Source organism: Carettochelys insculpta, chromosome 2 (genome assembly GCF_033958435.1).
Source record: "Carettochelys insculpta isolate YL-2023 chromosome 2, ASM3395843v1, whole genome shotgun sequence".
Classification (NCBI taxonomy): Eukaryota; Metazoa; Chordata; order Testudines; family Carettochelyidae; genus Carettochelys; species Carettochelys insculpta.
Genome location: NC_134138.1, coordinates 44,066,185 through 44,089,744, shown reverse-complemented (window position 1 = coordinate 44,089,744; position 23,560 = coordinate 44,066,185). Strand labels below are relative to the sequence as shown.

The window sequence follows — 23,560 nt, the reverse complement described above, 5'->3', positions numbered from 1 at the left end:
AAGTTATTACTCCCCTCTACTTGGCCCTGGTGAGGCCTCATCTGGAGTATTGCATGCAGTTCTGGGTCCCCCAGTATGGAAAGGATGTGGACGCATTGGAGAGGGTTTGGTGGTGGGCAACAAAAATGATTAAGGGTCTGGAGCACATGACCTGTGAGGAGAGGCTGAGGGACATATTTAGTTTGCAGAAGAGAAGACTGAGGGGTGATTTGATAAGTCTTCAACTTTCTGAAAGGGTGCTCTAAAGAGGATGGTGAGAGACTGTCCTCGGTGGTGACAGATAACTGAACAAGGAGCAATGATCTGAAGTTACAGAGGGAGAGGTGTAGGTTGGATATCAGGAAAAAGTAGTTCATCAAGAGGATGGTGAAGTGCTGGAATGTGTTGCCAAAAGAGGTGGTGGAATATCCATCCCTAGAGATTTTTAAGTCCTGGCTTGACATAGTCATGGCTGGGATGATTTAAATGGGGTTGATCCTGCTTTAGGCAGGGGACTGGACTAGATGACCTCCTGAGGTCCCTTGCAGCCCTAGAATTCTACGATTCTGTGATTCAGTCCGTGGTAAGCACATGTGTGGCCCACCATACCACCACTCAGCAAGCCGTGGATGACACCAGGTTCAGCAGAGTTGTGCTGGAATGTATAAGTTTGATGGGCACTGCTTGGAGTAACCTAAGTTGAAAGAACGTAAGCAAGCACTCAAAGAAGAAAAGACAGTTTACTTTTTTCTGTAAGCAGTGTTCTTGGAGATGTGTTGCCAATGTCCAGTCCATGACCTGCCCTCCTTCTCTGGTGTCAGAGTTTCTGTCAAGAAGGAACTGAGTTGTGGGGGTGTCAGCCAATGGCCGGGTAATGAGTGGTCTGTGGGCCTATTTTACATCCGAGTCTTTAGCTGCTAGAACGGCCCATCCCTTCGCAGCGGGCAGTCAGGATGGCTGATGGATGCCCCCGAGATTCACCCAAGACTTTAACTGCTAGGACAGACTGTCCCTTCACAGTGGGCAGCCAGTGTGGCTGATGGGTGCCCCTGAGATTGGTGCAGAGAGCTTATTCCACCCAAGACTTTGACTGCTAGGACAGACTGTCCCTTCACAATGGGCAGCCAGTGAGGCTGACAGGTGACCCAAGAGTCTGCTCCGTGGAGGCAGCACGACTCAGCACCCAGCTTTTACTGCACCTTACCACCGACAAGGCTGAATATAGCCAAACCAGCTAAGGTTCTTCATTTGTGTTTGGCCGAGGTACAGCGACTAGAAGGAATAAGGCTGAAGCTTAAGCATGGTTACTATTTATTACAAAGCAGAAATGAAAATCTTAATGGTTACAAAATTATATAAAGTCTTAATGGTTACAGTTGCAAGAAAAGTTAGATAAAAAAATCTTAATGGTTACACTGTTATTGCTCTATTTACTTAACTACTAGTAGGATGATACAAATGACACGTCAATTAGAGAAAGTTACCCATTTGAAGACCAGATGCCTCAGACTAAAGGGCTCTTACTATTAAATGTGCGCAAAAAAACCATTGCAGGTATAATTCTCACCCCTGCGTCCTTTGACTCCGGCGTAGCCAATGCTGTTCACTGAATCCCTTGGGAAGAACAGATGAGGAGAGTGTCCCCTAAATCCTCGGGAGGCAATAACCTTACCCGACCAGCAGGCACAGGAAGTTGGTGCTCAGTTAGAGTAGGTCCTCTTTATACCCCCTTGGGGCACGTGGGTTCTTCCTTATCTCAAGGTACCAATTGTACTGGTTTGTCTTTGTGACGCCAGTGCTTACAAGGCAGTTACACTTGTAAGGACAGAGATAACTAAATTTGTAGAAATGGGGAAAACTTCCACACGGGCAGTAAAATTCCCCTCCTGGGACCAAAGTGTGGGCGGATCAATTATCAATACCAGCCAAGGGTAGCTTAAAGCCCCAAAGCCGCCAGCTAGGCCGTTAGCCCTCTTATCTGTCTTCTTCAGTCCAGGGTCATGCTGACATAGCACATCTGTGTTTGTGAGGCACCAGCAGACAGTGTGCTCTCAAAACATTCCAAGACTGTGCTGTTTCTTTGTGCTGTGTGCTCTGAGGCACGTGAGAGGGGCAGGCAAGATGGAGTAGAGCAGGGGGATTCTGGTGCCTTATATATCACGCACCACTCCAGAGGGCACCTGTGCCTGTCCCCTATGGATACTGCTGAGGGGAAAACTTCAGATACTAAGCTGGATGGATAAGAACAGACTTGCCAGGGCAAAGTGGGAGGACATGGGGGTCGAGAACAGACAGACCTCAGCTCTACGTGGACCACATCATTGTTCCCTCTCCTACAGCAGCCCTAAGAGTTACCTCAAGCTCATTGGGTGGGGTTCCAGATGGTCTTGACTGCTTATTCTTTTTTTTTTTTTTAATTCTTTCCCTGAGCATTTTCTTGAACAGTAAACTGTAATATATGTCAAGCTGTTATAGTTGAGGTTAAACTTGTAACTGTCTGTTAAAGGATTTTTCTGTATCAGATAATAAATTGGGTATTTGGCATATTTCCACTTCTTTGTACACCAGGAGATATTTGGGAATTTATATTTCTGGCAAGTTAATTTTAAGTTTGCTCTCTCCCTCTCTCTCTTTTATAGTTCCTGTGCCTGCCTTTAATTTTACCTGGTGTTTTATCAGTTCCAGAGTCATACTGATTCTGTAATACAATGAAAAATAAATTAAAAATATGTCATTTGTGTAAACGAAATTGGCAGTTTCTAATACAGGTTGGGCCTCTCAGGTCCCAGCACCCTTAGGACCTCACCAGTCTCAAATGATGGAATGTGCTCGACTGAGGAGGTTTCCTGCCACTAGCCCACAACCTATCTTCACCCCAATTCTGGGCCTGGCTAGTGCCCTTATTGCCCGTCTTGGCCTTGATGCTGCTCACTGCAGCCCCACCAGTGGCTCTGACTCTGAACTCGCTTCTGCTGGCTGTGGACTCTGGCCCCAGCCACGGCCTTGGTGCCAAGGCAGTGGCTCTGGCCTTTCAGCCAAGGGCTCTAGCTCAAGCCTGTCTGTGGCTCTGGCCCTGTTGCCCTTAGACGTGGGTCTGGCACTGCTGCGGTCAGCAGCTCTAGCCAGTCTGTCAGACCACTGGCATGTGCTCCAGACTGGGGTTCTCTTGACGGCTACATTTGTGGTCTGGCAGGATTATGGATATTGCCAGACCAGAGAATCCCAGTTTTTAGAAGTATAACTTCTGCCTGAACAGCTGAAACAAAATCTGAAATAGCAGATGCTTTATTTTTGTCGGGTTTTAGCTTCCATTTAAAAAAGTGTAAACCCTCTAATTTTAACAATTTAATACTTTTGAAGAGGAAGTGATTAGACGTTTATTTTAAAGATCAGGAATTGTTATTAATTTTTCATAAAATTACAACAATGAAGTGGTAAACAGCACTTCCTTGTGAGTGTGAAAAAACTGAGCCAGGCTTCTATCAACAGTCTCCTGAACCCCGGACACATTACTTCAGTCTTCCATCATGTCTCTGGGATAACCACCTTCTTCTTCTTCCAGCTAACATAATCCTTTAACTCAAGTGATAGAAATCTGTGCTGCAGTGTTCAAGCTTAGTGACTGAAACATGACAATGACAATGAGAAGGGGGTGTCAGTTGCTCATTATAGAATTTATTTTTATCTTTTTTCCTTAAAAAAACAAAATCTAACTCCTAGGATATTTCACTGACAAAAACAATATTAAGGTTGCAAAATTGAGCACTCAAAACTTAAGGAAAAAGTGAATTAAGTTTGCCTGTGCTGTCTTTAATTACTTGAGCATGTCTATTTTTCTACAAGACCTCAGCCACATGCAGTTCATAGGATGGGCAGTATTCAAGGAGTGAGGTGCTCTGTAATATGTCTACCTCACTTACTCTAAAAATTGGAAAGTGTATGGAGAATGAGCCACAAAGAAAAAGACAATGCCAGAATCGTCATTACCCAGAGGAGCCAAATTAAGGGTGCACAGGCAGACTAATTTCTTTTAGTTCCTGACGTCTGGATGTTTGACTTTTCAATTCAAACAATATTCTTTTAACACTGTGCCCAGGTTGTTTTATTGTTAATGTACAGCAGGACATTCGAGGGGAGGTAGTGGATGACCTGGGTGTGGCATGAAGAATTGGAGCTCTGGTTTTCATTTCTAGATCTGCTACTGACTTGCTGTATGACTGAGGACAAGTCATTTCACCTCGGCACCTATGCTCTCTCACCTTTCTTTGTGTAGAGAGTAAGCTCTCCTGGCATGGATGTATTGCTAATGATGCGTTTTATACAGTGCTTCATATAATGCAGCTCTAATATTAGTTTGGGTCTCTAGTCAGTAATCCAGTGAAAATAATTAATATCTTTTAAAACTTTCATTTAAATACATGTATGCGATTCTAATTACTGTGGCCAAGTCCTACAAAATATGGATCTGGTCCTGTCACTATATACATGCATGGGATTGCCAACCCCAAAGATTAAAAAATCATGAATCAAATCCCGCAAAATAATGTGATTGGCAAAAGGAACAAAAAGAGGGCTTTTTAGTTGTTTCTAGTCTTGTGATTTTTGAACTTCCCCTGCCATTTTCAATTTCTGCATGTCATAGCAATCATGAGCCCTCATAACCTTATAGTGTGTAAGGTAATTTTGGACAGTGAAGCAAGGTCTCAATAGAGAACTCAACTGAGATTGCGTGACTATTATGCTAAGCACTGTTCAAAGCACATAGACTGTTTTTACACTAAAGTTACTGTGCAAAGTTGCATATTTAGAAGTCCAACTTCGAAATAACAGACCTTGAAGTTGCGTGTCCACACACACAAAGCCCCCAGCCCTTATATCGAAAGAGTGTCCTGGTACTTCGAAAGGAAGCATCTATACACCAGTAGCCCCTATTTCAAAATAAGAGACCAGGAAATGGCATGGACATGGGTCACATGGCCGACAACCCCTTCTGGGCTTGCAGCCAGCTGCTTCCTTGAAGGTCCTCTCCCAACACCCCACACCCTGTACCTGCTCAGGACTGACAGGCTGCATACAGCAGGGCAGACATAAGAACATAAGAATGGCCATACTGGGTCAGACCAAAGGTCCATCCAGCCCAGCATCCCATCTGCCGACGGTGGCCAATGCCAGGTGCCCCAGAGAAGGAGAACAGAAGACAATGATCAAGTGATTTATCTCCTGCCATCCATCTCCTGCCCTTGTTCTGAAGGCTAGGGCACCATACTTTATCCCTGGCTAATAGCCATTTATGGACCTAACCTGCAAAAATTTATCAAGCTCTTTTTTAAACCCTAATAGAGTCCTGGCCTTCACAGCCTCCTCGGGCAAGGAGTTCCACAGGTTGACTGTGCGCTGTGTGAAGAAAAATTTCCTTTTATTAGTTTTGAACCTACTACCCATCAATTTCATTTGGTGTCCCCTAGTTCTTGTATTATGGGAAAAGGTAAATAATTTTTCTATATTCACTTTCTCCACACCATTCATGATTTTATATACCTCTATCATATCACCCCTCAATCGCCTCTTTTCCAGACTGAAAAGTCCCAGTCTCTCTAGCCTCTCCCCATATGGGACCCGTTCCAAGCCCCTAATCATCTTAGTCGCCCTTTTCTGAACCTTTTCTAATGCCAATATATCTTTTTTGAGGTGAGGAGACCACATCTGCACGCAGTACTCAAGATGTGGGCGTACCATAGTTTTATATAGGGGAAGTATGATATCTTTTGTCTTATTATCGATCCCTTTTTTAATAATTCCTAACATCCTATTTGCTTTACTAACTGCCGCTGCACACTGCGTGGATGTCTCCAGAGAACTATCCACTATAACTCCAAGATCCCTTTCCTGATGTGTCGTAGCTAAATTTGACCCCATCATGTAGTACGTGTAATTTGGGTTATTTTTTCCAACATGCATTACCTGACGCTTACCCACATTAAATTTCATTTGCCATTTTGCTGCCCAATCACTCAGTTTGCTGAGATCTTTTTGTAGTTCTTCACAATCTGTTTTGGTTTTGACTGTCCTGAACAACTTGGTGTCATCTGCAAACTTTGCCACCTCACTGCTTACCTCATTTTCTAGATCGTTGATGAACAAGTTGAACAGGATCGGTCCCAGGACTGACCCCTGGGGAACACCACTAGTTACCCTCCTCCATTGTGAAAATTTACCATTTATTCCAACCCTTTGTTTTCTGTCTTTTAACCAATTCCCGATCCATGAAAGGATCTTTCCTCCTATCCCATGACCACCTAATTTACATAAAAGCCTTTGGTGTGGGACCGTGTCAAAGGCTTTCTGGAAATCTAGGTATATTATGTCCACTGGGTGCCCCTTGTCCGCATGTTTATTAACCCCTTCAAAGAATTCTAATAGATTAGTTAGACACGACTTCCCTCTGCAGAAACCATGCTGACTTTTGCTCAACAATTCGTGCTCTTCTACGTGCCTTGCAATTTTATTCTTTACTAGTGTTTCTGCTAATTTGCCTGGTACTGATGTTAAACTTATCGGTCTGTAATTGCCAGGGTCTCCTCTAGAGCCTTTTTTAAATATTGGCGTTATATTGGCCATCTTCCAGTCATTTGGTACCAAAGTGGATTTAAAGGTTAGGTTACAAACCGCTGTTAATAACTCCGCAATTTCACATTTGAGTTCTTTCAGAACCCTTGGGTGAATACCGTCTGGTCCTGGAGACATTTTACCATTCAGCTTATCAATTAACTCCAAAACCTCCTCTAATGTCACTTCAATCTGAGTGAGTTCCTCAGATTTGTCACCTAAAAAGGCTGGCTCAGATTTAGGAACCTCTGTAACATCCTCAGCCGTGAAGACTGAAGCAAAGAAATTATTTAATCGCTCCGCAATGGCACTGTCTTCCTTGATCGCTCCTTTTATATCTTTATCGTCCAAAGGCCCCACTGCTTTTTTAGCGGGCTTCCTGCTTCTAATGTATTTAAAAAACATTTTACTATTGTTTTTTGAATTTTTGGCTAGCTGTTCCTCAAACTCTTTTTTGGCTTTTCTTATTACATTATGACACTTAATTTGGGAGTGTTTATGTTCCTTTCTATTTTCCGTGTGCTAGGGAGCAGAGCTAGCCAGGGACAAGATGCCTCCTCAGCTGCTTCCCCCAGGGGAATCATCTCTCTGCTGTGGCCAGCCTGCTGGCTGTGGTGCTTGCTTGTGTGTTCCAGCACCATGGCAGGGCCTGTCACACCGGCCTCATCCTGCGGGCTCTGGGCTGGGCCCTGCTGCATCACCCCCAGCTCTCATGATCTGGCACAGATGCGTCTTCCCTACCAGCATGGAATGGTGGGACTGGGACAAGTGGTGGCTGAGAAACTTCCTCATGAGCAGGCAGACATTTGAGGAGCTCTGCCACGGGCTTGCCCGAGTTCTCCAGCATCACAACATGACTGTGGCCTGTGCTCCCTGTGCAGAAGCGGGTGGCAATAGTGCCATGGAAGCTGGCCACCCAGACAGCGACTGGTCCATCGCCCGTCACTTTGGGGTGGGCAAGGCCACCATCTGGGCAGTGCTGCAGTACACCTGGCTCAGAACACAGACCCACCATGGGGAGGGGGCTACTGGACCAGATGGGATGGGGAGGGACATAGGGAGCCCTGCCAGAGGGAGGGGACCACCCAGCCTGGCATTCATGGACGTGCCTTTCTTCTGCCACACAAGGCTGGACATTAGCCTTCCAAATGTGCCTGCAGTGGTTGCTGCCTGCTGTGCTGAATATTGATGGACAATGCTGCATGATGGCTTTCTGAAAGTGTAGCTTAACAGTTCCTGCTTTTTTCTCTTGATTTGAACATTGAGTGGTTCTTGTCCTGCTCTGTTCCAACACTCCTAATTTGTGACATTCTTGCCATTTGATGTGAAGGATGTACCTCAAGCATCAGTGTGAATGTCTGTAGCTTGTGATTTCAAGACTTTTTAGTATGCCAGGTCTCACATCCATACTAAAGCATACTCTTTACGTTTGTGTTGAACATATGAAGTTTGATCTTTGCAGAAATTATTTGTGAACTCCATATGGGACGAAGAGTCTTGAATGCAGCTGTTGCTCTCCCTATCCTGGCACTGATATCCTGGTCTGTTCCTCTGTCTCTGCCCATAACACTCCCCAAATAGATGAACTGCTCCACATCTTCCAGGTCATCCCCTCCCAATGTGATGATGGTGGTGTTGGACTGGTTGATCCTCATTGTCTTGGTTTTTCCCTTGTTAATGCTACTCCAGTCATTGACGCAGTTTTGTCTAGTGTTGTGATCTTTTCTTGCATCCTTTCATGTTGGTTTGAAAAGAGGATGACATCGTCAGCAAAATCAGTGTCCTATAGCTGTTAGAAAAGTGTGCAGTGAATGCTCCATTGATGGTCATCTGTTGCCCTGGTCATAATCCAGTCCATTGTATTCAGGAAAAGTGACAATAGACACCCTTGTCACACTCCTGAGAGTATGCTGAAGGATTCTGTCAGGACACCATTGTAAACAGCTTGGCATGTTGAGGGTTCATATGTTGAATGAATCAGGTTAATAATTTTGGATGGCATGCCACAGTGTTGCAGCAGTTTCCACACTGTCTGTATCAACGCTGTCAAAGGGTTTTTCAAAGTCTGTGAAGGGGAGTTACACTCAAGTGACTGTTCAGTAATCACTCTGAGAGTTGCTCTTTGGTCACTAGAAGGTCTGTTGCTTCAGAAGATGACTTGTTCTTCCCTGAGCTGTCTATCAATTTCTGCCTTCATTCTCTCCAAGAGAATTCTCTTGAACACTTTTTCTGGACTACACGGTAATATGATATCCCTCCAGTTCTTGCATTCCTTCAGCTTGCCTTTCTTTGGAAGCTTGTTAAGGTACCCATGTTTCCAGTGTTGTGCGATCTCTTCAGTGTCCCAAATTTTCTGAAAGCGATTATACATCATGGTTATTGATTCTCATCACCTGTCTTTCTTGCTTCTGTAAGCATGTTGTCTGGACCAGGTGCTTTTCAGAAGGGCAGTGGCTTTTCTGATCTCTTCTTTTGTAAGTTTGTTCCTGTTAATTTGCAGAGGTATATTTTCAGGTGGTAACTCCTGAGGTTCCATGTGGGTTATTAGTATCTATAACGCATTCATAATAGTATAGTTGTTATTATGTGACTAGTGACAAAACAGAGTAGATTCCATTTTTTTTTTAGCATGAGTCATTTTCAGAGAATTCACATGGTGCTGCACCTGATACGAAGAACTAACTCTCCAGCATCTTTCCTGATATTATGGGAGGGAAGGCTAGCTCAGTGGTTTGAGCATTGAGGGAACATTTAGGGATCTGGGGCAAATAGATTAAAAAAAGGATGATGCTTGGTCCTGCCAACAGTGCAGGGGACTGGACTCAGTGATCCGCCCAAGTCCCTTCCAGCTCTGAGATGTGTATCTCCACATATTATATTATATTGTATTATATTATATAAAGCAGATTTGTGATCAAAACATGCAAAAACATTCTTCCACTTAAAAAAAAAAACTGCCAAATCTTTTTTTTTGCTTTCCGGTAGGTTTCTGTAAAAATAATAAATTTATAAAAACACAAAATTTAAAAATATTTTTTCATACCTATTTTGTTTTGCATTTCTTTTTCATAAAAATGTTTTTTAAGCTTTAAGGAAGAAGGTTCCCTTTTTGAACACTATCGTCCTTCCTAGTTTTATACAAAAGAATGACACCTACCATCTTTCTTTTGGCTGTTATATTATTGTTTTGTTTTATGTTTGTACTTAATTTTTAATTTTTGTACTTAATTGTAGGGTTGCTAACTGTCCTCCTATCTGAAGGACATTAGTTGTTCATTAAGATTATTTCCTCTTATTTTTTATTCTTTGTAAAATAAAAGGCATCTAAAAACTATTTTAAATCAACTTTTCACCATTACGTACAGCAATTTTTCAGTATGAAGCCTTTCAGGCCCCTCCCCCCAAGCAGCATGTATATGCTCCATCAATATATTCCAAGCCCAAAATTGTTCAGTGGCCAAATAAGTTTGGGAAACACTGTTTTAAATTATTTTTTTACATAGGGATGCATTGCTTACATAAATGAGACATTGATCTTTGGTAATCCAAAGGAAGCAAGCCTGCATATGTAGGACTTTAAAAAAAAATTATCCACGTAATTCATAATCTGTGCAAACGAAAAATCAAGACCCTAGTATTTGGCATAATGGATGGTTCAAATAGAAGAGGCGCACCCCACAGAGAATGGATAGATGTTGTAGTAGATTGGTGCGGAGCTAGTCTACAGAAACTAAGTCTCTCTGCACTGGGTAGGGAAAGATGGAAGGAAATAGCGAGAGAGGCATCAGACAGGAACGGGCGCTGAGCCCACGGTTATTGATGATGGTGATTTCCATTTAGGACACCACTACTGAATACATCTCACTGATCCTTTTCTGTGCCCTATTTTCTCGTATCAATATTAGGCAGGCTTCTAGGCAAACATTTGCAGGATAGTGAGCATCAGATCTTTGAATACAAGCAATTAGTTAATTTCACATTAGTCCATCCTGCAAGACCCTTCCGTGCTTGATGGGGAGGATAGTTTTGAATGCACTCAATAACTGCAGTCATTCCATTGCCTGATAATCCTCTTCTGGCAGCCGTAGATGCACCTCTGCAGAGTGGAAAGTTTTCTTAGTGAGTTGAGTGGTCATTAGAACTTCCAGGAGCGATTGACAGGATGCATGCATGGGTTATTTGTTCTGACAGTTGACAGTATTAGAACATAGTTTCTTCTTCGAGTGGTCCCCGTGGGTGCTCCACAATAGGTGTCGGGCTCGCCCGGCGCCGCAGATCGGAAATCTTCCAGCAGTTTCTCCTGGATCGCGCATGTGCTGGCACGCGCCGGCGCACACCACCCCACTGCACTCCCCCGGCCGCGTGCACGATCCGGTCCCCGCCCGTTCCTTCTCAACCGCCATTGCCTGCAGACGGAATCCACTCAGGCTAAGGCCAGAGTCAGATTACTTAGTGGTTTTGTTCCACGTGCAATTTGTTGTTTTTGGTTATTTTAAAAAAAAAAAAAAAAAAAGAGAGAGAGAGAAGACTAAGAGAATATCAGCCAAAAAAAAAAGGGAAAAGAGAGGAGCGGAGAAGAGAAGAGCGGACGTGAAGGCCATTTAGGCCGCCCATTGCCGTAGGCCGGTGATCACTATTTGGGGTGGAAAGGCACGGATTAAGTGCTAAGTACCCTATTAACAATAAAGGACTCACTGCAATGGCCTCTTCAGGTTTTAAAAAGCGTGAGTCATGCCGTGAAGCTATGCTGGCCTCCGTGGGGCATAGCAAAGGCATCCGATGCCTGGGGGAATTACAGCTTACCCAGACACGTTCTCACTGTGCTAGGCTCACAGCCAGGGCCAGAAAGGACAGAGCGATGAGGCGTAAAATGCTCTCTGACCCCCCTCAGTGCAGAAACGGAGGAAACTCTCCCTGGCTCGATCCTTGCCGTGCGTTTGCAGCGAGCAGGACGAACGGAGCACACAGACACCAGCCGCATACTCGGGCAAGCGGCAGCGCGGCAGCACACGTGGCAGAGGCTGAGCCTCTGGTTATACAACAGCCGGCACGTGGGGCGCCTAGAGCGTGAGCCAGGCAAGCGCCGGAACTGGCGGCACAGACCCCCACGGCACCAGCGGTGCAGGGCTGCCAGGCATGGAGCCTGCAGGCACCAGAGCGGGATACCCACACGACACCGCAGCTAACGGTGCCGAGCGCGGCGCTGACAGCGGGGCCGAGATCCCCTACACGGGAGGGGGTGGTGCTGGCCCTGCAGCAGAGGGGCAAGGCAACATCAAAAACCCGGCACCAAAGTCCATCTCTGGACAGGGCTGCGCTGCTGTTAGCACCAAGCGCTCCCCCTGAGATTCACACTGCACCGAAGGCCTGTGTCTCCACTGGCCCATCCGGGGGGGGAAAAAAAAAAACAAAACCTCCTTCTCCGTTCCTCCAACCAATGTCACCATGGCTTGGGCCACCCTCACCATTTCTGGGATTGGATCCCCTGGCGTACTATCACAAGCCAGTTTCACCTCTATCTGTGTCATCGCGGAGGTCTCGCTCTTCCAGACATCGGGGGTACACATCCCATGAGTGGTCCAGGTCTCCATCCCCGGACCTTTGCCCATGCTGCCATGGTCGTCCTTATCATGCTGAACGCAGACAAAACACAGGCCTACACCCAGGGGCAGGTCCTCCCCGGCTGCTCAGTACCCCTGCGGGCACTCCCGATCAGGGACGGAAACACAGTTGTCTCAAGGGGAGTTAATTTTAGAACCCCGAGACTTTCCTTCACAATCCTCCGGCGAGCAAGTGTATCATCGACCGCAGGAACCCGAGGGTTTGAGGGAGGTTTACCTTAGTGGTTCCTCCTCATCCTCCCCAGATGAGGCCATGGCCCCTGGGGATGTCTCTCCCCCCGATGACCTTACACTTTCAGGAGCCGTTTAGAAGGGTGGCTTCACGCAAGACATTCAAATGGCAGAGGGGCAGGAGAAACATCACAAACTCCTGACATATTTGAGACCCCCGTCGTCATCCAAAATTGCTATTCCGCTGGACGAGGCCATTCTGGAGTCAGCCACTACTATATGGCAGACTCCGGCCTCTGTTCCGTCTATGAACCAGAGAGCGGATAACAAATACTTCGTCCCGGCTAAGGGCATGGAGTTCCTCTTCAGTCACCCACAACCAAATTCTTTGGTGGTTGGGTCGTCCCATCAGAGGTCAAAGGCTTCTCAGTACAAATTGAGGGATCGGACACAGATGCTAAGAAGCTAGAGCTGTTTGGCAGGAAGGTATACTCCTCTTCTACCCTGCTATTGAGAATGGCAAATTATGGGCACACCTAGCAAACCATAATTTTGATAATTACTCCGGGCTTACTCCCCTCATGGATTCACTCCTGGAAGACAAAAAGCCGGTGTTTAAAGGCGATTGTTCAAGAGGGCTATGCAGCATCACAGACGGGAGTCCAGATTGCCCTGGACGTGACGGACACGGCGGCACGTTCAACAGCTACAGCAGTGGTCATGCATAGAGAATCTTGGCCCTAGACGTCGGGTATATCGAGGGAACTACAGGCGAAGATCGTGGACCTTCCCTTTGATACACAAAAGCTGTTTTGCAGACTCAACCGACTCGGTGCCTCACTCCAGTAAGGACTTGAGAGCTACACTTAGAACCTCGGGCATTTATACTCCCCCATACAGGAGGGAAAAATTTTATCCTCAGCAAAGACGCTACGCTTACAACCACAGCGTGCTCAATATCAACGGGGCTACGGCCAAGGGCGCTATCAACAGCAGCAACAGTACAGAACCCCTAGGCGACGTTCTCAACAAAGCCGTATGCCCTCGGGTCAGGCCTCAAAGGCAACAAGTTTGATGGGTATGTTGGGGGCTGCACTATCTATACCCTCGCTCAATGCCACTCTCATCTCATGTTCCATCATCGCCTCAGACCGTTCCACTCCAAATGGCAAAAGATCACCACAGACATATGGGTGCTGGAGATCATAGCCACGGTTACGCGATCCCCTCCCAGTCGCTTCCACCGACGAAGCCTCCCACCAGGCCTCACCTCAGGGGCGCTGCCACGAGGCGAGGCTCAAGCAGAAGGTGACTCACCTTATGTTCACAAGGGCGGTGGAAAGAGTGCCGGAATAATTCCAGGGGAAGGTTTTTATTCACGCTACTTCCTATCAGAGAAGAAAACAGGACACTGGAGGCCCATCTTAGATCTTAGGGGCCTCAACCGTTACTTGCGCAAGCAACGGTTTCGGATGATCACAGTTGCCTTGATACTCATGGCACTGGACGATGGAGACTGGGTTGCAGCACTTGACTTACGAGATGCTTACTTTCATATAACAATCCACCCGGCACACAGACGCTTCCTCCGCTTCACGGTCGGCCAAGAGCGCTTCCAGCACAGGGTTCTTCCGTTTGGCCTCTCCTCGGCCCCCAGAGTCTTTACCAAAACCCTGGCAGTGGTGTCAGCCCACCTGCACAGACAGGGGGTGTTTATTTCTCCCATATCTGGGCGACTGCCTGCTAAAAGGGACCTCGAAGGCAGAGGTCTCACGCATGATACGCGTCACAGCGGACACGTTTCTTCGCTGGGCCTAGTCATCAACCTCGCAAAGTCAAAGTCCAAACCCACACAACATATAGAGTTCATAGGGGCACGCATAAACTCTATCACAGCAAGGGTGTACCTACCCGACACCCACTTCCGCGCAATCAGTTTGCTGGTGCAAGTCATTACATACAGCCCCACAGCTCCGGTCTTAACGTGCTTACAGCTGCTGGGCCACATGGCGGCAGAAACATTTGTGGTACAGAACGCTAGATTGCACATGCAAAGCCTGCAGCATTGGCTGGCGAGCGTCTACAAACCGGCATCCCACACTGTCCACAGGGTGGTGTCGCCCACGACAGGTGCGCAGATCCCTGGCGTGGTGGGAAAACCCCAAAAACCTGCTAGCAGGGGTGTCCTTTCACCAACCACAAATTTCTATTTTTCTTACTACCGACGCCTCCCACATGGGATGGGGAGCGCATATCGGCGACAAGGTAGTGCAAGGGCTATGGTCCCCTGCAGAACAGACACTGCACATATCCATACTGGAGCTCAGAGCAGTGTTCAACGCCTGCAGACATTTTCGAGATTACCTACATGGCAAAGTAGTCGGGATTCAATACCGACAATACCTCCACAATGTTCTACATCAATCAATAAGGAGAAGCACGATCCGATGGACTATGTGCGGAAGCACTCCGATTGTGGAATCGGTGCATCGCCAACAACATAACATTGAAAGCCTCGTACTTGCCGGGCGCTCACAACATGAATGCAGATCAGCTGAGCAGGCGCTTCGCAATCACGCACGAATGGCAAATCCACTCCAATCTGCTACAGCGCATTTTTCGTACATGGGGGTTCCCCCAGATCGATTTTTTTGCCACCCAGTACAAAAAAAAAAAAAGTGTCCTCAGCACTGCTCCAGGACAGGAGTGGGGTGGGGATCCCTGGGGGACACATTCATGTTTTTCATGGAAGGGCTCCCTACTTTACGCGTTTCCCCCGCAGTGCTTATCCGCAAGGTCTTGCACAAAGCCAGAAGGGAGAGAGCTCGCATGATACTCATAGTCCCGTTTGGGATCGGCAGCAATGGCTTCCCTTGCTTCTGCGCGTGTCGGACCACCCACCGCTCCCTCTACCGGTGGCGCCGGACTTACTCCCGCGGGCTCAAGGGTCCATAGTGCACCCGCACCCTTAAGGTCTACACCCACAAGCATGGCTAATCCATGCCTCAGCTCCTTAAAGAGCACATGCATGGAGAGAGCACAACAAGTCCTGGAATGTAGCCGAAGGACCTCCACCAGGAGGACTTACAAGCACAAATGGACTCATTTCACAGCCTGGTGTTCCGCCAAGCAGTTAGCTCCCCTTGACGTTCCTCTGCCTGTAATACTAGAATACTTATTGGACCTCAAGAGAGGCGGGCTTTCTCTATCCTCGCTAAAGGTCCACCTCGCTGCTATATCAGCCTTTTCGGCATACAGAGGAAGGGCCCATGGTATTCGCCCATCCTATCATTACCAGGTTCTTGAAGGGGTTGGTAAACCTGTACCCCCCCTTGGAAACCGCTTCCACCATCGTGGAATTTGGACTTGGTGCTCAGCACGCTATCGGGTCCACTTTTTCAACCGTTAGCCACAGTTCCCATACGTCTCCGTACAATAAAAACAACCTTCCTCCTTGCAACTACGTCAGCCCGCAGGGTGAGTGAGCTCACGGCAGTGATGGCAACGCCGCACTGCACAGTATTCTCAAAGGAGGCGGTAACCTTAAGGCTGCACCCAGTCTTTGTTCCAAAAGTCTCTCCGGAGTCCAATCTTAACGAGCCAATAGTTTTACCCTCATTTTTACCCGAAGCCTCACAGCTCCGGCAAGGAGGCACACCTGCATCTCCTAGATGTGAGGAGGGCGTTGGCCTTCTACACGGACAGAACTAAGTCCTTCTGGAAAACAGACAGGCTTCTAGTCTCTCTCACTCCTGGGTCAAAAGGAGAAGGTCTCTCTTCCCGGAGAGTGCTCCACAATAGGTGACTACCCAGCAGTAATTCAAGTAAGGGGGTGGGTAATCTCCTGCACATTGTGTCCTGTATATAAATGTGCTTCGAAGTTCAAAAGACTCCTTTGCTAGCCCCGCCCAGGGCTCACTCCACCAGGGCAGTGGCGGCGTAACAGCCTTCTTCAAGTGCATCGCGTTAACAGACATCTGTAGAGTGGTGACCTGGTCATCCTATGACACCTTCTCCAAACATTATGCCCTGCCTCGGGTATTCTGAGAGGATACCCGTCTGTCAACAGCAGTCCTCTCGGGGGCAAGCTGCACATAAACAGATTACCCACCTCCTTACTTGGATTACTGCTGGGTAGTCACCTATTGTGGAGCACCCACGGGGACCACTTGAAGAAGAAAGAGAAGTTACTCGCCTGCAGTAACGATGGTTCTTCGAGATGTGTCCCCGTGGGTGCTCCACCACCCGCCCATCCTCCCCGCTTCGGATCTCTGTCTAGTGTTTTTCAGGAGCATCCGAGGCGGTTGGTCAAGGAACTGGCGGGGACTGGATCGTGCATGCGGCTGGGGGCGCACAGGGCGGCGGGGCGCGCCGGTGCATGTGCGATCCAGGAGAAACTGCTGGAAGATTTCCGATCTGCGGCGCCGGGCGAGCCCGACATCTATTGTGGAGCACCCACGGGGACACATCTCGAAGAACCATCCTTACTACAGGTGAGTAACTTCTCTTTTCCCCAAAACGATGTGGTATCCTAGGTATGCATACATATACATACATATCCTAGGTATCCAGATAATTTGAGAGTATGTTTTCTTTCTCTTCAGCTGAAGCTGTACTCACTTTTTCATCTCTGAAGTAAATCCCACTTTACCAAAATAATAAAGTGGGTGAGGGTAGTCAATACTTGGGTCAATTTAACCAGTGCTTTATTGAAAACTAGGCTTTTTTGCTTCAGGAGATTTGGACTTGGCAGGAAAGTGAATCATGAAGTTAGGAAGCACCTTCAAGGGACAATTCTTTGATGGTCCAGAAGGCACTTGAGGTTGGAACTGTTCCCCATTTATATGCTCCTAATAGAAGATCACAACAGTAGCATGAAGAACCCCTGTGTCATCTGTTGTATCTTCAAGAAAGTCTAAGTTATTTGCCATACAAAATATAGACCTACTGTTGATGAGGTCCCAGGAATGTACAACTCCTCATTCAGTTCCATGTAGCAAAGAACATTATTTGCTGTTGCAGTATCCAGGTGGAATACTTTGTCATTGTCAGTAGAGGAGCTAATGCTATGCATAACCTGCACAAGGCATTTGCTACAGGTTTTGGAATGAATATCAGCCATTTATAGAGGTAGATTGTGCATATGCCTCACATTTGCATGCATATGTTGACAGCACTCGTGTATGAAGCTTTGTGATAAAATGGTAGCCTTGTGCTTCACTTGCTTACTGTCATGCTTAATGGAGCTGAAGTCACTGTGATCACAGGTGCACAATTTCAAATTTAAAAAAAGAAAAAGAGAAAGGAACAGGTCACTCGGTATTGTTTTTTCAGAGTTGGCACCAACTATGGATCCCTTGAAGCTCCCATATACTGCAAGACACAGTGCTTTTCTGTAGACATTTAGCATCTGGAAACAGTCTTCATATTACTGTTGACATCATCCCTTTCTTCTGCTTTGGATAGTGCCACATCTTTTGCAGCTTGTATGTGTATGTGCTGTGATTCATTTCTGTGGATAGGATTGCTAGAAAACTACATCCGCACCCCACAGTTCTTCAATAAGTGCTTTCAGAGCTTCTCTGCTAAGCATTTGTTCCTCTTCAATCCCGTTCAAAGAGTGTTTTTCTCTGTACTTCATCTTTGCATGACTTTTCTATCCATTAGCGCCTTTGTGAGGCAATTTATGAACTCAGCTGAGTTGCACAGTTTACAGTGTAATATCAACATTGGTTTCTGTTAATTTTACCTTTCAGAACCATATATTAAATATGTTATTAGTGTAGCACTTGTTGTGACACGCAATCTCTGATGTGTGTGCATCTTTTGGGTCACTTACCTTTATTTTCAATGCAACGTTCTTGCTAAGGGTGACGGCTTCATACAGTTTCACACCTGTCTTGCTTATCAAAACTGTGCTTAGTAGATAATTTTGAGCCTCTGAATTACTGTGGAAGAAGCAGACATTCATCTTCTCCAACCTGGCCAAATTCTATTTATGTGCCAGAAAGCATTTAACCACCTCTACCACTGTGATATTCTTTAAAGATTCAGCTACTCTGTCTGTCCTTTGATTTTTAAAAATGATTGTGATAAATTACTTTGAGATTATAATTATATAACAATTCTCAGGGTGTAGCTGTGTTAATCTGTAGATAAAAAAATAACAACTAGTCCTGTACCACCTTAGAGACTAACAAATTTATTAGGTCATGAGCTTTTGTGGGTCAGACCAGTTCTTCAGCTGAGTCAATCCAATCATTTGAAGAAGTGGGTCTTACCCATGAAATGACATGACCTAATACATTTCTTAGTTTCTAATGTGCTACAGGACTGCTTGTTGTTTGTTATGTAAGTATGTGCATACTGTTTGTGGAGGGATTCCAGTAATTTCTGAAGGGATGCTGATCCCTTCATTAATGCCTCAGTGCCTTTTTGTATTGTAAACAAAGCTAATAATCAATACCACTGCAACACTTCTTTTTTTGTCAATGATGTCAGATCAGCTTGATGCTTTTCTTTGTTTTAGAGCATGGTTTCCCAAACTGGGAGGTGTGCCCCCCTGGCAGGGCATGAAGAAATTCCGGGGGCGGGGGGCATGAGGCGATCCAACCTCCCCGTTATTCCCCCCACCTGACAAAAGAGCCAGCCTTTTCTTCTGGCTCTGAGCCCCTGCCATTTTACATGGGTGACCTGGGGCAGCCACTGTAAAAAGCAGGCAGCTGGCAAAGACCCACATGGAGCTAGCTGCCTTCTGCAAAGATGAGTGAGTGTGGGATGTAGGGGAGAGGAGGAGAATGGGTTTAGATGGGAGTCTGAGAGTGCCTAGCTCGGGTGAGGGGGATGGGGTAAGAATGGGGGAGCTGGTGGTGCCTGCCATTGTGGGATGGGAGGGGCTCGGGCAGGCAGCTTGTGGGGCTCAGGTGGCCAGGCGGCTTGTGGGACTCGTGGTACTTGGGTAGTTGGCCCCAGCATTGCAGGTTTCAGGTGGCTCAGACTGACAGCTGGCCCCAGCAGCGTGGGGCTTGGGCAGCTCAGGCTGGCGGATGGGTGGATGGCTCCAGCAGTGCAGGGCTCAGACAGCTTAGGTGGGCAGACAGGTGGCTGGCCCTGGCAGCGTGGCGCTTGGGTGGGTGGCTTGGGTAGGTGGCCTGTGGCTGGGGCGGGTGGCTGGTTGGCAGGCAGCTGGTCCTAGCAGCACCAGGCCTCAGGCAGCCGGTGGGTGGGCAGGTGGCTGGCCCAGATGGCTGTCAGGCGGGTGAGTGTCTGGCCCTGGTGGTGAGGGGCTCAGGTGGGCAGCTCTGGCAGCACAGGTCTCAGGCAGGCATGTGGCTGTTGCAGTCAGCTTTGTCAGCCGGCATGGGGCTCAGCTGGCTGGCCAGCTGGGGCTGCACCAGGCACCTTCAAGGGGCCAAGAAAAATTTATGCTCATTTTTAATTTTAAATAACATTTTTATATTAAATGTTTGTGTTTATTTTAAGTATGTCCTGTTTTAATTTCCACAACAGTTCTTTAAAATTCTCCATATACGCATTTAGGTTTAAGTGATGCTTATTGCTGGCTATTTTCTTCCTGTCACAAGCTCATCTTGAAAACTAAAATGAGCACTACACGTATTTTATTGACAGTTATTTTGCTTTCACTTCTTGCTTTGGGTTTCCAGGTGAGACAGCTGAATTCATTGATATAAAAGATAGAAATTATTCATGATATTATCAATTTTAGAAAGATATGTCTGAACAATTTGTGTATTAATTTGACCTTATGGAATTTGTTGTTTTACTGCAAATAGGTCGGGAAGTAAAAGAATTTAAGACAACAAAAAAATGTTTTCTGTGTCAAAATGAACTATGTAATGGATACCAATTTTGACAGCTATTAAATATTTTAGGTAAATATTGTTTGCTGTATAGCTGAGGTCCTTCCAAGTTAATTCAGTTAGCCATTATGACATTTGCAATGGGCATTGTGGAGTCTCTGGTTTTTCTCCCTTTCTCTTATACAAAGTTTTGCTTGGGTGGTTTGTTCTCGTTTGGATGGGAGAGCAAGCGTGGGTGCGGGGAGGAAGGCTAATATGAATGTTATTGTGGTTAAGATGGAAAAGCACTACTGAAGTGATTTATATAATGTTTCGTAATGGTTTTCAGACTCTGGATTAATACATCTTAACCAAATCCCATAACCGAGAATGGTTTTGTGATCTTCATTGTTCCAAGGAAATGCAGTTACACCTTATGAGAGCATATAAAAGGCTTACTGAAAAAAAGTTCAGTCTTGAATCATTTATATCCCTTTTTGTGCTCTTATAACTTCCTTCTCTTTTTTCTGATTTGCAAGAACTCCTCTCTCTCTGTGTCCTGTACTTACAGTTAACATCAGGGGTTCCCTAAGAAGCAGGTATAGAAACCTACTCTGGCTGTACAGATGGTGGTCTACAGTCAGTTGCCCTGATTTCCCATATGCTAGTTATATTGGACTTCATGTGCTTTTCTCCAGGCTCTTCGCAGCTTCTCCAAGTGTGTACTCCAACCAACAGAACCTATATAGTTGCAAGAAAGTTCAACAGCATTACATGTTATGTCACTTGTTGGAGAAGACACTTCTTCCTACAACAAGGACAAAAGCAGGGAAAACTAAAGGGGAGCCAAATATATAATTCAAAATTTAACAAAAATAATTTTCATTACATAACATCGATATGATTCTGATTAATTAAGGCTATAATTATTTTTATAACATTAGATCACTGAGCAGAAATGCTCTTCAAGTTCCCTGAGCTTTAATTTACAGGCACAATTTTTAATTTTTTCAAGATCAGCAGAAAAAATAGGGTGAAATTTGTCCCTCCCCCCCACCCACCACCTTTGGTGTCCTGCCATCTGTTGTGTGGTAATACATTGCTTCCTATTACAATGTCCTCTAGTATAATAGAACATTATATTAAAAGCTGCTATAATTTTTCATAGCTATATTAAATCTTTTTGCATATTTACCCTTACTGTAACAGCACCCATTGGTTGGTTCACACTTAAGTGTAGCAGCTAATGTGCAGTAGAGTTTAACTGCATATTTTGATGTGATAAAACAATGTTGGTAATACTTAACTGCATCATTACCCTTCCCATCAGATTCATCATCTTCTGCTACAGTTGGGGTGCTGTTGTCTGCTGGTATATCCCAAGCCAAGACTTTCATGCTAGTTTGTGGCTAAAACCCAGCATTTTGGCAATCCTTTTTTTATCAAGCTCAATCTTGATTTTTTTCATCTACTGAATTCTTATAACCATGAGTTTTTTTTTTCCCCCCCCAAAAAACTGACAAGACTGTTATGGGCATCTTCAGCAGCAAAATCAGGCATACATTTTGAGAGTGAAGATGAAACAGCTTTTTCATTACGTAGATTAGTACTCATGCATTCACCATATCACTAATTTTTCCCCATTTTCTCTGGTTATTATAGTTGTGATGGTTTTCCCTACATGTCTAATGGTGTAACATATATTACTACATTGTTGAGCCAGTTCTACAATGGTTCTCTAGCTCACCACTTTCATTGTCTCTCTCATTCTTTGGTTATTTTTTCCAAGCCGCTGCCTTAATTTGGCATGCCTGCATTCTTTGCCACATCATATTGAGAAATGCCAAATTGTAGAAGGAAAAGAGTCTTACTCAGAGGCTGCAGAAAAGATGAAATCATTTTTTACCATATAAAATGGTAATTCGAGGATAAGTGGCTCAGTAAAGAGAAATGCCTGTTACTAAATGTGCCTTTATAAAAGTGCATTTCACAAATTTTCTTTCACCTACCTTTCCATACAGAAAACAATTTTATGTCATATACCTTATCTTTCTTTTTTCAGTGCTGATACAATATTTCTTTTGGGTTGCTAGGGGAAGTACAAGTGGCATGCGTCTGTTCTTACAGAATTACTTTTAGGGCTGTGTGGTATGTGCCTGTTGTTCAACAGATGTATTCTGGGATGTTCTTCAACAAGGTCATGACATTGCTGAGTGCGACATTAGCAAATTCCATTGTTCGCAAGCAGCCGCTGCTTCCCCAGGGCTCTGGGGCCAGGAACGCCGGCGGCCGCTGCTTCTCTGGGGCTCTGAGAGAGGAGCTTCCAGCCAGAGGCATGGCAGGGCCACTGACCAGCTCTCCATGTCCCCCCTGCTGGTCTCCACTTCCCCTTGCTGCTACCCAGAGGTGCCTGGGAGCCCACTGAGTTCCTCTCCTCCAGCCAGGGTAAAAAGATATTCACAAAATGCTGTTTGTGAAATTCAGCATTCATGAGGGTTCTCATCATGAAACCCTCATGGATGTTGTGACCCTACTGTATTTGTCTGCAACAGTGGGGCTGTCATTTTCTGCCTCACATTGCACTATAGGTGCATCCAAGTTGGTTTTTGTGGGGCATGAGTAAATCATGCTGCCTCCTCTGCTAGATGTTGGATTTTTAGTTCGTTTTTAGTTTGTTTTTCTTGCACTAATTTATTTTCCCAGGGGGGTTCCTAAACATTATTAAAGGTGTCCAGCATTCACTCATCCATGGATCATATTGTGTGAGCACGTGTGTGCGCACGCGCATGCGCCCATTGCTTAATGCAATAATCTGTTTTCCATTGGGGAAAATTTGCAAGCAGTGTAACCTTTGCCTCCCACAAACTGTTTCCCACAAAGATGTCTCATGCAACGTGTGTGGTTTCTTTTTTCTGTGCTACAAGAATTACATTATCACTCTGATACCAACAAATTTAAACAACAAAACACTTTATTGAAATACGTGTAACTCTGCTGCCTGGTCTCCAGAGAAACTGTATCATCTTTGAATAATAAACCAAAGCAAAGTTAGCATTGGGAATATGTAGTAGTTCTTTCCAGCTGATAATCAAGCATTGGAGAAAAAAATCTACTTTCCAGCAGCTGTTGCCATCTGCAGCGTAGCTTCTAAGACCATTTGAGGGGCTGTTTATTTAAAGAGCCTAATCATCAGTAGTGTAGAAGTGGCCCACAACCATGTCATTTTGATTTTTGGAATAATGTACATTTAAAAGAAAACATGTATTGATTGTTTGAAGAGATAGGTGGACGCCAGGCATTCCATTTTCTAATCCCAGCCCTGACACTGACTTGCAGTTTGGCATTGTGCAACCTGTTCCTCCATTCCATAAAAGGGGAATGTAT

At 45.6% G+C, this 23,560-nt stretch overlaps 1 protein-coding gene across 8 annotated transcripts in view; it reads left to right on the top strand.

The window, feature by feature from the left end:
• VPS13B (vacuolar protein sorting 13 homolog B) overlaps nt 1-23,560 on the top strand; it is a 903,527-nt gene that overhangs the window by 452,202 nt on the left and 427,765 nt on the right. The window lies entirely within an intron of this gene.